Source organism: Podarcis erhardii (assembly GCF_964252035.2).
Source record: "Podarcis erhardii genome assembly, chromosome: 10".
In the NCBI taxonomy this organism is placed as follows: domain Eukaryota; kingdom Metazoa; phylum Chordata; class Lepidosauria; order Squamata; family Lacertidae; genus Podarcis; species Podarcis erhardii.
The window spans coordinates 32972839-32987867 of NC_138500.1; the positions used below are offsets into that span (position 1 = coordinate 32972839).

The following is a 15029-nucleotide window of genomic DNA, read 5'->3' on the forward strand; positions in this document are numbered from 1 at the left end:
TTTGAGCCATGTGCCTACCAGTCATCAAAATGCACATTATACCTACCAACATAAATTCCTTCTTCAACAAGCAGTCATTGGAGGAAAAGTAATTTGGGTTGGGCTCATGGTACGGAGGGGTGGGGAGGGATTTCTCTTTGCCCCTGCACTAATTTTATCCTCTGGGGCTAATAGTAGTGCTCCACAGGGGCTGATCTGGATTGGGTCCACACAGTGTGAACAGAAAAAGTTAAGACTTCTTCCTCCATGTTCCTAATCCCCATCACCATGCACACGTGTATTTTTTTTAAGAGAATAAAAATATTTGGGGATTATAATATGGAACTCAAATGTAACAGCGAATCACTTAATCAGAAGATATTTTGTTCATCATCTAAGTAATGACAGGATTCCTCCAACTGTTCACAACAGGTGATCAAAAATCTCTCTGCTGGGGGAAGGGGGTTTAATGAAATGACACAGCTTCTTTATTCCATTGCACAAGTTATAGTTATGAAGATTTCCCCATGTTTCTTTAAAATCTTGAAACCATTCTTTCTTGTTCTTCTCTCAGTGGCCCTTAACAGTACCTGTTAGACCCGGCATCCACAAACTCGGCCCTCCAGCTGTTTTGGGACTACAACTCCCATCATCCCTAGCTAACAGGACCAGTGGTCAGGGAGGATGGGAGCTGTAGTCCAACATCATCTGGAGGGACACAATTTTCCCATTTCTGGGCTACAAACTTAACCAAATGATGTACTAGCCAGCTACTGAGTAGAAAGCTTGGAACCCAAGTAATATCTGGAAGATGGTGGTGCAATATGGCCTCCTCCCTATTATGTCAGCATTGCTGGAGGGCAAATTTGGGGGTGCCTATGTTAGACCTAAACTGGCCCACTGACCAGCAATAAGTCCGATATGTGTCTCTCTGTCACAGCAGCTGTCGCTGGCACAGCAAAAATATAGTACTCTCTCTCCCAAACCACCTTCCACTGACTGGCCCAAGTAGAAATTTTACAGTTACTCTTCCGAACCATGTGTGTGTCTGTGTCCAACTCAGGAAAACACTTTGTGCATCTATTAAATCTTTTACCACGACTTTAAGATGCCACAAAACTCCTTGTTGTTTTTGCCGCATGCAATCTAACAACAGCAACAATAATACAGCAACCCAAATAGTAAACAGCCTTTCTGTCTCTGGTACACAAAGTCACATTTTTTGACAGAAGGTGAAGGTTCTCTTCTGGTAATTTGCTTGAACAAGCCATTCAGGAGTTTAAAGTTTTTGTCCCTTTTTCTGTGCCCTAACTTCTCAACAAGAAGGGGGTGAGGGAATATGTACAACTCAAATCATCATCATCAATTGTCTTAACAACAATCTCAATTCAAGTGTGCCAATGCAACTTTGATAATATTTCTTTCTACATATGACAGGTCTACATACCACATTGTATGGCAGAAAGTGAGGAGGAATTAAAGAACCTTTTAATGAGGGTGAAAGAAGAGAGCGCAAAATATGGTCTGAAGCTCAACATCAAAAAAACGAAGATCATGGCCACTGGGCCCATCACCTCCTGGCAAATAGAAGGGGAAGAAATGGAGGCAGTGAGAGATTTTACTTTCTTGGGCTCCATGATCACTGCAGATGGTGACAGCAGTCATGAAATTAAAAGACGCCTGCTTCTTGGGAGGAAAGCAATGACAAACCTAGACAGCATCTTAAAAAGCAGAGACATCACCTTGCCAACAAAGGTCCATATAGTTAAAGCTATGGTTTTCCCAGTAGTGATGTATGGAAGTGAAAGCTGGAACATAAAGAAGGCTGATCGCTGAAAAATTGATGCTTTTGAATTATGGTGCTGGAGGAGACTCTTGAGAGTCCCATGGACTGCAAGAAGATCAAACCTATCCATTCTTAAGGAAATCAGCCCTGAGTGCTCACTGGAAGGACAGATCATGAAGCTGAGACTCCAATACTTTGGCCACCTCATGAGAAGAGAAGACTCCCTGGAAAAGACCCTGATGTTGGGAAAGATGGAGGGCACAAGGAGAAGGGGATGACAGAGGACGAGATGGTTAGATAGTGTTCTCGAAGCTACCAGCATGAGTTTGATCAAACTGCGAGAGGCAGTGGAAGACAGGAGTGCCTGGCATGCTCTGGTCCATGGGGTCACGAAGAGTCAGACATGACCAAACGACTAAACAACAACAACCACAGGTCTCTCAACTCCCAGCTAATACACCTATTTCTTCTTTTAATCTGTTTGTTTTATCTAACCTTCTCCCACACACAGTCAGGCATGGGTTAATTAATTTATTCTACAGTGGTACCTCAGGTTAAGTACTTAATTCATTCCGGAGGTCCATTCTTAACCTGAAACTGTTCTTAACCTGAAGCACCACTTTAGCTAATGAGGCTTCCTGCTACTGCCGTGCCGCTGGAGCATGATTTCTGTTCTCATCCTGAAGCAAAGTTCTTAACCCAAGGTACTATTTCTGGGTTAGCAGAGTCTGTAACCTGAAGCGTATGTAACCTGAAGTGTATGTAAGCCAAGGTACCAATGTATTTAGCAACATTTATATACCACTCAATTGTAAATAGAACCTCTAAGTGGTTTACAAAAAATAAACAAGAAAATTGTCAACAAACCATAAGTGTACAATGGAAACCTAGAAATGTCTACTCATAAGTAAGTCCCAATGAGTTCAATGAGGCATACTCCCAGGTAAGGCAGAAGAGAACTGCAGTCTTAGTTGATTTTAATAAGCCTTTTATGTGTAAAATTCTAAAGAAAGTTATTGCCGCCGTTGCTGAGTAAAACTACCATGATAGAAATCACCAGAATTTTCCCCCACTTTAATGTTTTAAAAAGAAGAAGATATTAATATGTTAGAATTAGGATATGAGAAGTAAGAGCAATGGAAGCTGGTGAAATAAAGGGCAGTTAAGCAGGTAGGTTTGCCTTAGCTCTTTAGAGAAGTGATGCCTATTATTGAGGAACCAGACACTCCAGTTGACCAAGTATTTTAAGCACATCTGTCTGTATGATTTCTCAGTTGTCTTTAGGTAGACAATTGAGTTTTGTGCTGGATCCTGTGCACTGATCAGCCCAGCAAACCACTCTAAAAGGAAGCCAGTTGCAGCGTTTCCAAAACTTCTCACAGCAAAGAAATGAAGCAGAACACTTTGCATTTCCAAGGTTCTTCTTTATATGGGGACAAATTATTTAGAATCCCAGGACCATTTAGGAGATAATGTTGTACTGTACTCATGTATAAAAACTCAGTTACTTCAAAATGGATGTCACAAGCATCTATCTTGTACTTGGGACTAGGAACGGAAATAAAATTATCTCATAAGTGGTGGTCCTGGGGATTAATCAAGAAGAAAAAGGAGAAAAAAATGGTAACCCTACTTGCAAATGCACAACTCAAAACATATTGTTAGACTACATAGCAACAGCAGGATTGCCAACTTATTTTTACTGGCTCTGCTCATGTGAGTTTAAGAGCAACCTGCTGTGCAAAAAATAAACTTGCTTTAATCTATAGCTTCATGGCATCCTGGCAAACTGATGAACTTCATTTTCAGCATCCACACACTGAAAAGTAAAGCTTTGTTACAAATGAAAATATGCCAGATATTTTGAGTCTTCCCCCCTTGTAAAGGGACTCTGAATAAACTGATAGATGCTGCAACCTATGCTTTATGGAGTAAATCTCCTTGACCACAGTGGGACTTACTTAGATGGATGCCAGCTGATAATCACAGAAGCTCAGGCTGGATGTTTTTTGCACCACTGGCAAAGCTTCACCTGTTTACTTTTTGTATATCAGACTGCTGTTAAATGTACAGGAGAAAATGGGAGGGGAATCAATATATCTACCATTGGCTTCACTTTTATTGTGATCCCTGGCTCCACCTACCATTCACTGCCTCTCCCTCCACCCCACCAAGTCCAATGAAAACTGGTCAACAGTATTAATAGTGGCTTACCTCGTAAGTTTGCTGTAATGATTCTAAATGTATGTGAGGCAGTATGAGCATATAATATTATAAATTACACAGGATTCACTAGGTATTATTTTCACGATACAAACAAATTGCATTTGTCTTGGAAAGTAATTTATTGAATTGAACTGACCAAAGGCCATGGCAGTTACAAATATAAAACAGGAACAACAATCCATATTAACTGACAATACCAAATTATGAACAAAGCAAATTATAATCTAAACCACAGTTATTTTGATCTTCACCTTTCTGAGGTAGAATAATGGTGCAATTTCTGTGATCAAATAACCCTGTAGGAGAGATCATGGATTCTAAGCACCTTAGAAATGTAATATGCTGATTATTGAGAGGAAATTAGTGAAATGAAAGCTCTTGTGAAAATAATGATCCACCTTGTCACTATCTGCAGAACACACATGAGAATAGCAGACAAGTCTAGGTACACACATACACATGTATTTCTGGCATAATTTCTAGTTAGAATCTCTCTTCCATTCACAAACATAAACCTCTGACCCAGGATCTGGGAAAAATAAAAGACAAACCCTGGAAGTTGTTTAACCATTCTATGCTCATTTTGACTTCAATTATCCACAGAGAAACAGGACTGAAAAGAAGAAAAAGAACAGGAATGGAAGCACTGTCAGATCAGCTGTCTGGAAGGGAATCACTCAGGCCTCATTCCACAGGGAAAAGGCAGGCATTCAAAGCTAGAGCTACAATTTTCCTGGCTGACTAGATGCTCATTTCAGCCAAGGAAGGAACAGCACCTGTTCCAAGTGCCTGGTTTCAGAGAGTGCCAGGCGGTTGTGAAAAGACAGGGAATAGCCTGAACTCTGCCCAAATTCCTGCATTGTGTTAGCAATGTGGAATCTAATCTTTTCTTGGAATCCACCTATCTGTGGACCTTTTAGTCTCAGGAAAGGCTGCCAAAGCCAGGTCCCTGTGTATCCAGCCTTTGTTTATATCTTAACCAGTTCTCTGTCCCATTGCTAAAAAGCAGCGGCACATTTACCACACACTCACAAATCCCCTTCCGGACAAACGGTGAGCCTGTAAGGGACCAAAAGGGGGAAGGGACTACAAACTTCCCTGTCTGTGATTCCCTAGAGATCAAGAGTTCAGACAGGCAGTGAGAGTGTCATCATACCTGTATTTATGAATAAAGAACTCCAAGAGCCAGAGCTGTCATATCTGCATCCTTCCTCTGCATGTAGAAACAGGGGAGGAGGAAAGGGGAGGGGGAGGAGCGACTAGCTTTAACTGGATTGTACCGGCAGCAGCTCCATCACAATTCAATCTGTCAAGGACTGTACCAAGAAATGTGTTTCTTCAAGATTTAGACAAAAGAGAAGGGGGGGGGGAGAGAAAGAGAGAGAGAGAAACGCTTCCCAACCCAGAAATTGCAATCGCTCCCATACTGAGCAACCTGGGCTAAAGGCAAAACTTGCATGCAAGTGAAAACAGGCCCCTGCATGCACAAAAGACTCGGGCCTGAGGGAGACAGGAGGTTTCGTAGGAAGGGGTTAAGTATGCAAAGAGCATGGAAGGGCTGGGGTAAAATTACCTGGATGAAAGCGCCAAGGGGGGGGGGGAAGGAGAATTATTCCTTTCTGGTTACCCTGAAAACCCATATAATGAAGGTGCTGCGAGTGTAATTACTCTGGCTTGTTTGGCATGGCAGGGCATCGCGCTGCCACGGGGCCAATTTCCTCTCTTCTTCTCCCAATTAGCATGCCAAGTAGTCCAAACAGCTCACTGGGCACTGATTGGAGAAGTGGACTAGCAGCCAAATACCCCTTCGTCCAATCAGAAGGCAGCAAGCGCTCTGCTACAACGCTTCGGCTCCTTCCTTCATTTTATGTCCTTCCGCCGCTATCATTCTCTCCTCTCCTCAGGAGACTCTAAAGGGAGTGATAAAAACCGCGAATCTTCCCTTCCCTTCCCCAGCTGGTCTCATTCACAGCTCCTGGCAGCCCCGGCTTCCTCAAGGGACCCACTAATGAAGACGGCCAACGTTAATCTCTCTCCCCCCTTTCCCCTGATGGGTCGATTTATACTTCCACAGAGAGTCCTGGCTCCCAGCCAGAGGGCTCAGCACATTCTTCTTATTCAGAGAGATGGGGAAAGACGGGCGCTCTCTCTCTCTCTCTCTCTCTCTCTCTCTCTCTCTCACACACACACACACACACACACACACACACTTCCAAATGACAGTAGATTTCGGAAAACGCCTAAAGGGGACATTACAAAGCCAGAGAGGTGTTGAGTAACACCTTTCCATTTCTAAACAGCCCCTTTTATCCCCAAAGAGCTTTCAGAGATCTGGGGGGCTACAAGGAAACAGCGGCTCTCCGCCTGCCACCCGCATTACACATACAAAGCTGGGAGGGCTGGAGATTATCAAGGGCTGGAATAAAAAACGGGAAATTCAGACAGGGAGAGAGAAGTACTCATCCAAACTGGAACCCAGCCAAGACAAAGGGCTTCAATGCATTGTCGTCTCAAGCTGCATGCTCAAGATCACCTGTTAATCCTGACGAGGTTCCCTTCGGGGGACTTTCCCCATCTTTTGCACATAAAATGAGGAGTGGCAGAGGACAGGCGCTTTTCACGTTTCCAATTCGTGGGCTTAATGCTGATCTGTGATTCTTGAGAACAGAACCAAGGGTTTCTAATTATTCTAGATTGACTACTCTGAAGTAAAAGAGTTCATCCCCCCACCCTTTCATTTTGACAGGTTGGAAATAATGCAGGGGAGCTTCAAAGAGTCCAGAAGACAAACGTTTCAAGGCTCAAAGATCTAGTATGTGTAACCTACAGAAATAAGTAACACATTTATAACCTTAATAAACAGCAACGTGGATTTAAGGATCACTGAAATCATCAGGATTTAAGGCTGCTTCACACAATATGTTCTTCAGGTGTACACAAAGAAATTTTAAGTGTACACCTAAAAATGTGATGTGTGGGCAGGACAAACACATGTTTGGAAATGTGTGTATTATTATATAGGCATGCTAATCACAAAGCCACAATTGACTGAAGCTCCCAGCTAAATTAAAAAGGTAAAGGGACTCCTGAACATTAGGTCCAGTCGTGGCCGACTCTGGGGTTGTGGCGCTCATCTCGCTTTATTGGCCAAGGGAGCCGGCGTACAGTGATGACAAACTCAGGTAATACACTAAAAAGCCTTTATTTCCAAGTAACTGTGAGGACAGGGCTGTGAGAAAAGCCATCCCAAAATACTGTTCTGTCATACCACTCCATTTGTAGGTGGCAAAACTGGAAGCATTTTACCTGATATATGGGGGAAGGAGGAGAAAGGATGAAATGTAAGTCTGGAGCAAAACTCACCACCCTCTGCCAGAGCTCCTCTTAGCAGTGGACACTGACTCTCTCCCAACCCCAATTTTCCCCTTCTCCCAACATTTGACAGAGCTATTTAACCTCTCATCCTCTCCTGGTAACAGACAATTAAGGGTGGGCTAAAGTATGTATTTAAATTTTTTTAAACTGATTAATTAATCAAAACAGTATATTTATGGGAAGTTAAACAAAAGAAGCAAAATTTTGAACAGCTTTGGATACCTTTTATTCTTTATATTAAGCAGAACTATAATACAGACATTAATGAAAATACAGCATTTGCTTTATAGGTACAGAAGAAATTCTCCCATAACTTACAAAGGCTATTATTATAGGTATTTAGTGATAATTATGATAAACTGAATATTAGGGGGGAAATTCTGTAGTAATTATTGGTTATGGTTAAAATAAATATTTTCTACTTTGATTATGGATTATGATGTGTATGTGTATAGAGAGATAAAATTGTTCCTATTGGCTATTGTTCTGAAACTGTTGTATTATTGATTACAGATAATGAATTTGTTGAATCAGTATACACTTTGTTTATTTATAATTTAATGATCACAAGGGTGGTCAACCTTTTTTGCCAATATGGAGCACCTCTTAATTTTGAGGTAATACCATTCTAGTGCCTGCTACAGTGCATTTGCCATGAATTTGTCTTGCTTTGCCTCTAATCTACTGTACCAGGGACCAGGAAGCATAAGTGAGAAAGGCATGAGTCAGCATAAGGGAAACAGGCCTGAATGCAGACCTGAATTCAAGCCAGAATTAGGCCCACAGGCTCCCATACTGTGCCACAAATTCCTGCTGCTTATGCTGCTTGTGATACCAAACTGCTATACAGTGGTACCTCTGGTTGCAAACGGGATCCGTTCCGGAGGCCCGTTCACAACATGAGCAGAACGCAACCAGCGTCTGTGTGTGCGTGGGTCGTGATTCGCCGCTTCTATGCATGACATCATTTTGCGCGTCTGCGCATGCGCAAGTGGCTAAACCCGGAAGTAACCCTTTCCGGTACTTCCGGGTCGCCGCGGGATGCAACCTGAAAACGCTCAACCTGAAGCAAATGTAACATGAGGTATGACTGTAGGTTGGGCACCTATGAAATATAACATATCACTACTGCAGCTTAAATTTTTGACTATGTTACATCGTTAGATACCTTTTAGCTCTGTGTGGACACTGATGAGCAGCTGACCATATAGAAAATGTGAGAAAATTTGCCCATATATAGTGCTATAATACAGAAGCCCATGGTTGGTTTTGTACTCGTTCTTTGGTTGTTGTTGCTCCACCCCTAGTTACTGATTTCTTCTGTTGCTATGGAGTGAAGATGTTAGTTCTACTTATCCCTCCATGCATTGCTGCAGTATTTTCTCACTATTTCATGGTTCTTTATGTAGGTAGTTCATTCTGTTTTCCCTCTGTTAAAAGTTAACGTACACGGATAACATTTTGTTTGCATTAGTGTCCAATTATATGTCATGTTTTCATTAAAATATTTTCCTGTCTTGATAGGAGAGTGGGAATCATTCTTTTTCAATACACTTTTGAAAGAAAGCTCCCAGGTTCTCTAATCAATACCATTGCTTACCTGCCTTTGAATGTATGGAAGAGCGTAAAATAAGCTGTAAGGTGCATAAATGGTAGCATAAATGGTATTATATCCAACAATTTTCTATACTTATTGGGGATGTGGGTTTACTGTAATTTTTGTTCCTGATTTTTTCTCTTGCTTGTTTTGTACATATTCAAAAATGTGTATGAATGATTTCAAACTACTATATTTTTCAGATTACTGTACTTTATAGTTAATTACATTTGTTTGTGAATACAAATCCAGAGCTTGTTAGGGTAGGAGAAGTGTTACTATTGAGGCCTAGAAACATACACTCCAACTGTCCCAAATTAGCCGGGAAAGCCACAGTTGGGTGCTATTAATCATAGCCATTCCAAATCCAGTTTCTGTACATAACCTATGGGAGCCTTCCCAGACCCACTGAAAGAGGCAGTTATTAAACCGCTTCATAAAAAGACATCTTTAGACCCGGCCAATATGGTCAACTATCGCCCAGTCTCAAATCTACCATTCTTGGGCAAGGTGATTGAGTGGGTGATTGCTGAACAACTCCAGGCATGCCTGGAGGATGCGGACCATTTGGGTCCCTTCCAGTAGGGATTCAGGCCTCATCATGGGACTGAAACTGCCTTGGTCACGCTGGTCGATGATCTCTGGTGGGCTAGGGACAAAGGTGAAAGCTGTTTCCTAGTTCTGCTGGCTCTCTCAGCGGCCTTTGACATCATCCACCATGACATCCTTCTGGACCGTCTATAGGGGCTGGGAGCTGGGGGCACTGTTATACAGTGGTTCTACTCCTTCCTCCTGGGCCATGTTCAGAAAGTGGTGTTGGGGGATGAGTGTTCAGACCTCTGGGCTCTCACTTGTGGGGTGCCTCAGGGTTCCATCCTCTCCACCATGCTTTTTAACATCTACATGAAGCTGCTGGGAGAGATCATTGGGGGTTTGGGCTGGGTGTTCATCAGTACGCAGATGATACCCAGCTCTACTTCTATTTTAAATTGGAACCAGTGAAGGCAGTGAAGGTCCTGTGTGAGTGCCTGGAGGTGGTTGGAGGATGGATGTTGACACTGATGGAGGTTGACACTGAATCATGACAAGACAGAAGTACTGTTTCTGAGGGACAGGAGGCGGGTGGGTGTGGAGGACTCCCTGGTCCTGAATGGGGTAACTATGCCTCTTAAAGACCAGGTGCACAGCCTGGGAGTCATTTTGGACTCCCAGCTGTCCATGGAGGCTGAGACTCACAGCTGTCCATGGAGGCACAAGTCAATTCTGTGTCGAGGGCAGCTGTCTACCAACTCCATCTGGTATGCCGGCTGAGATCCTACCTGCCCGTGGAGTGTCTTGCCAGAGTGGTACATGCTCTGGTTATCTCCCGCTTGGACTACTGCAATGCGCTCTACATGGAGCTACCTTTGAAGGTGACCCGGAAACTAAAACTAATCCAGAATGCGGCAGCTAGACTGGTGACTGGGAGTGGAATGGAGCACAATTTAAAGTGTTGGTGCTAAACGGCCTTGGCCCAGTATACCTGAAGGAGCGTCTCCACCCCCATCATTCTGCCTGGACACTGAGGTCCAGCGCCAAGGGCCTTCTGGCAGTTCCCTCACTGCAAGAAGCGAAGTTACAGAGAACCAGGCAGATGGCCTTCTCAGTAGTGGCGCCCGCCCTGTGGAACGCCCTCCCATCAGATGTCAAAGAAATAAACAACTATCGGCAGCCCTATTTAGGAAAGTTTTTAATGTTTGAAGTTTTATTCTGTTTTTAGTGTTCTGTTGGAAGCCACCCCAGAGGAGCTGAGGAAACCCAGTCAGATGGAGGGGGGGTATAAATAAATTATTCTTATTCTTATTCTTATTCTTATTCTTATTCTTATTCTTATTAGCAGCAGCAGCAGCAGCAGCAGCAACAGTACTTGTATGCTGTCCTTCCAATGCATCTGCATTGCTCCAGGTTGTTTTATAACTGGTGAAAACAATTAAAAGAAATCAAACGAAAACAATAAAAACAGTGCAAACCAATAAAATACAGACTGGCAAAGCATATAAAAAAATCATGTAAAAATGAGGGGTTGCCACATAAAAAATTATCCACCCAGCAGGTCAAGTGCCTTTTGAAATCAAAAAGTATTGACGAGGTGGCAAAACAAATTAGAGAGGGCAGGATGAGAGAGCTCAGAAGGTAAAATGATCCACAATCTTGGTACAGTCACATGGGGGGCCCTTTCTCAGGACTCAACCATTTGTTCCTTGGCCATGGGCAAGACATGGGGAAGATGGAGCAGGGCAGGCTGTTATGGGAGGAGACAGACCCTGACTATCATCCTGGACACAAACCATGTAGGCTTATGCAGTGGAATCCAGCTGGTGTTTTTGTTTTTAAGTGACACATGCCTGCTTTGGTCCCATCCCCCCACCTTAAAACAAGAGACTCTCAGAATTGATGCCATTTCGGTTTGCAGCAGCAGCTGCTGCTAATGAGCAGGGAAGTCTGAAGGCAGAGGGAAGGGCAGCAGAGGAAGAATCAGAGTGTCTCTAGCTTCATTGCAGCAACAGTGGAGAGTAAAAGACTTCTTGTTTGTTTGTTTGTTTGTTTATTTGTTTGTTGCAGACAAGGAGACTGAGGTAATGTCTTATCATTTCTGGTGGAGGGGGATCTTTTGGGGGGCTTTTTGCCTGGCTGCTGAGCAAGTATTAAGAGCAAACGGAGAGAAACTTGAAGAAAGATATTGGATGTGATTGGAAGATACAAACTCCTTCGTCTGCTCCAGGGCAGAAAAAAACACACAAACTTCTCCAAGCCTCTTCTCTTGTCAAGAGGCCATACTATTCCCCCTCCTACATCCACTGGTGACTGCAAACCACCCTCACCACCACCACAAAAAAAATTAAACAATTTAAAACATACACTCTCCTTCTGTTTTGTTTCATGCTTGCTTGCCAGAGTATCTACTTTGGAGGGGGGGATGTTTTGTTTTGTTTTGTTTTCTGCTTTGCAGATGCAAACTTCCTCCCCACCTGCCACCCACAATAGAAAAGAATATTCACCTACCTGAGAGTTAAATCACACTGAAAACATAATGGGACCTAGTTCTAAGCATATCTGCAAAGGATAATGACACATTTTGTTGGAGGAGTAAGATGAGAATTACTCCCCCACTCCCAGTTGTTGGGAAAAAAACACACACAATTGCACTGCCACTTAAGTTATAGCACCTGTTATAGAAGCATGCTCTCTCTTCCCAATACGTGCAGACTTTGTTACAAGTAGAGCAAAGGCTTCGTTAGAAGACACTTTGCACATGCCCAGATGCACTCTTGTTTCAACGTAACATGGCCCAAGATTCTGGGTTGGTGTCTTTTTGTCTACATAAAGATAAGCACTCAGAGACTTAGTATAACTGATTGCAGTACAGTGGTATCTCGGGTTACATACGCTTCAAGTTACATACACTTCAGGTTACAGACTCCGCTAACCCAGAAGTATTACCTCAGGTTAAGAACTTTGCTTCAGGATGAGAACAGAAATCGTGCGGCGGCAGCAGGAGGCCCCATTAGCTAAAGTGGTCTTCAGGTTAAGGACAGTTTCAAGTTAAGAACAGACCTCCAGAACGAATTAAGTTCTTAACCCGAGGTACCATTGCATTAGCAACAGTGGCAGCTGGTAATTTCCACAGAGCTCGTAGTAGCTTCCCTTCTCTGGCAGTTAGATCTACACATGGCTATCAGCAGCTGCCCTTCCATATTTGGACAATTAGCCAAGTCCTCTACACAACACACAGCATGTCTTCCCCACTAACCTGCCACTCTCACAGCTGCCTTCTTCCTCTCCCCTTCTTGCTGTTCTGCACCACCTGCCTCCATGCCATGGACGTAGCCAGGGGGTAGGGGGCAGCTCCCCCCCCCCATCAAGTAAAACAAAAGAAATACTTAACTGACCAATCATGTCGGGTTTGCCCTCCCAAAAGTCCTGTCCCTTCCCCAACAAAAATCCTGGCTACGCTCATGCTCCACACTGTTCAGTTGCTACTTCTCTTCCTGTGTCACTGCCATCAGCCAGCACTACGACAACAGAAGAAGAATGGAAGAATAGGGGACAAATTGGTGAATTTGACCTTGCAGTCCTGAAGGCTTTCCCTATTCTTGGGAAAATATCAACAGCCTGTCTAATGACGAACATCTTTGTCTTTTGCTTCTCATCAAGCTGAGGGCCCCATAGTAAAAGACAGTGATGCATACCAAAAAGCCATGACCTCCAACTTTTTTGAACTGCCTCTACGGATAACACTTAAAAGTGGAAATAAAAAAGTTGTTTTGCTTCTGCCCTGTACAGAGTTGCAAACAATAGTAGGTTTGGCATCTGCTTTGTATGCAGTAGGAATTTTTGCATTTGCTGTTTCTACACCAGCAAAAAGACTATGACAGCATTAGTGGTAAACGTAAAGTGCACCCTTGCTGGAGATGACCAAAGACCAGTCTAGCCCAGGATCCTGAGGCCAGGCACATGCCTATGGTAAGTCTGCAAGCCAAGACTTGTACAACAGTGCTCTCTCCACTTGTGCTTCCCACAAGTGGTATTCCGAGGCTTACTGCCTCTGAGAGTGGAAGGAGTACACAGACATCATGGCTAGCAGCATCTTCCATGAATTTGCCTAATCCTCTTTCAAATCCATCCAAGTTGCTTGCCATTACTACATCTCCTGGGAGCAATTTCCATAGTTTAACTGTGCGCTACGTGAAAAAGTGCCCCATATAAAATGAATTTATGTTTTTTTATAAGTTGTATACCGTATGAGAAATCCTTTCAGACTAAGACTGCAGGTCACTCCTCTTTTGTCACATGGAAAATGCTGCTTCCTGTTGCTCCGGGTGCTTCTATGTTCATGTACCTGAATCACCCATGATAACAAAAACCACTCTGCTAACTGGGTCAGTAAATAAACAGTTTCTGCAGAGCGACAGGGGAGCACAAAATACAAGCTTTATTCCTACCAGACTTCAGCGGCAGCTTTTTCATTCCACCTCACCAGAAACAAAGTCAGTTTGCAGGGTGCAATGTGACTGTGAGGGAAACGGTCTTATCTTATTCTGTCTATTATTCTTAGCATTTCTCTTCACCAAAGTACAGGCATTTTTGTATTGTCACTCCTGCTAGAGCCAAAAGGTTAAGCTTTCAGAGAGAGAACATTGTTGCTCTGAAATACGTATGGGGAGCCATTCACAACCAGCTCTTTGATCATTATTCTATTTCAGTTTGCAGTTTCCTGACACACATGGCACTGTGGGAGTCTTGGAAATTGCACCTGTACCCCCTTTTCCTAGTTCATACATTAGACATCATATCTAAACATTAAAATTGATTATTCTGATTTGAAATGTAATTCAAACGATTTTTGATTGATTTTTCCAATACTCCTGGCTTACAAGATCACTAGCTACACAAGAAATAGTTTTGCTCATATAAAAGAAGGTTTTACATCCAGGGTGATAACCTGTTTAGATTCCAGATACTATCACTAGAGATGTGCTAGTTTTGCATTTTGCTTTCAAGAATAAAGTCACTGACCTCAACACCAGCTCCACTGCTTCCCACAACCAGTATATAAATGGAGGTCACTGGGCACATAACTATCTGTCTCCAGCTCTGTGCACACAAACAACTCACAAATTTGGTGAAAAGAACTATGGGCAAAGGGCACTTTTCACACAATGGGAACACTTTGCACAAACAACCTGTCTCCAGAACATTTCTAGAAATCTGAACGTATTGCCAATGCTTCACTTCCTGGAACCCTTACAGGCACCATGCCTTGATACTGAGACACAAACACCCCTCACAGGACCCCTCAAGTCACTATTACAAGTATGGGTGCCCAAACAGAGCTGTATAACACAGAGGACGACTGCTGCAACTGCCTTCAAGTTTGCCATTTGTGAATACTCTATTTATTGTCTGAAGTGAATCGAGCTTTCCCCCCTCAACAGTTATGAGCAGTATCTCCCATACAACCTCCAAGGGGGAAAATATACTCACTAGATTAACAGATTGGGGGCATTGCAGCATCATTTTGCGTGT

The 15029-nt window shown here is 43.1% G+C and overlaps 1 protein-coding gene across 4 annotated transcripts in view; it reads right to left on the minus strand.

Moving 5' to 3' along the window:
* TCF20 (transcription factor 20) overlaps positions 1-15029 on the minus strand; it is a 214826-nt gene that overhangs the window by 150093 nt on the left and 49704 nt on the right. The window contains exon 1 of one of the 4 annotated variants that reach the window (XM_081877583.1): positions 5148-5206. The exons of the other annotated variants lie outside the window; for them this stretch is intronic. The gene's annotated coding sequence lies outside the window, so the exon portion shown is untranslated. Of the gene's footprint in view, positions 1-5147; positions 5207-15029 lie in introns of those variants that run through there. 4 annotated transcript variants of the gene reach the window in all.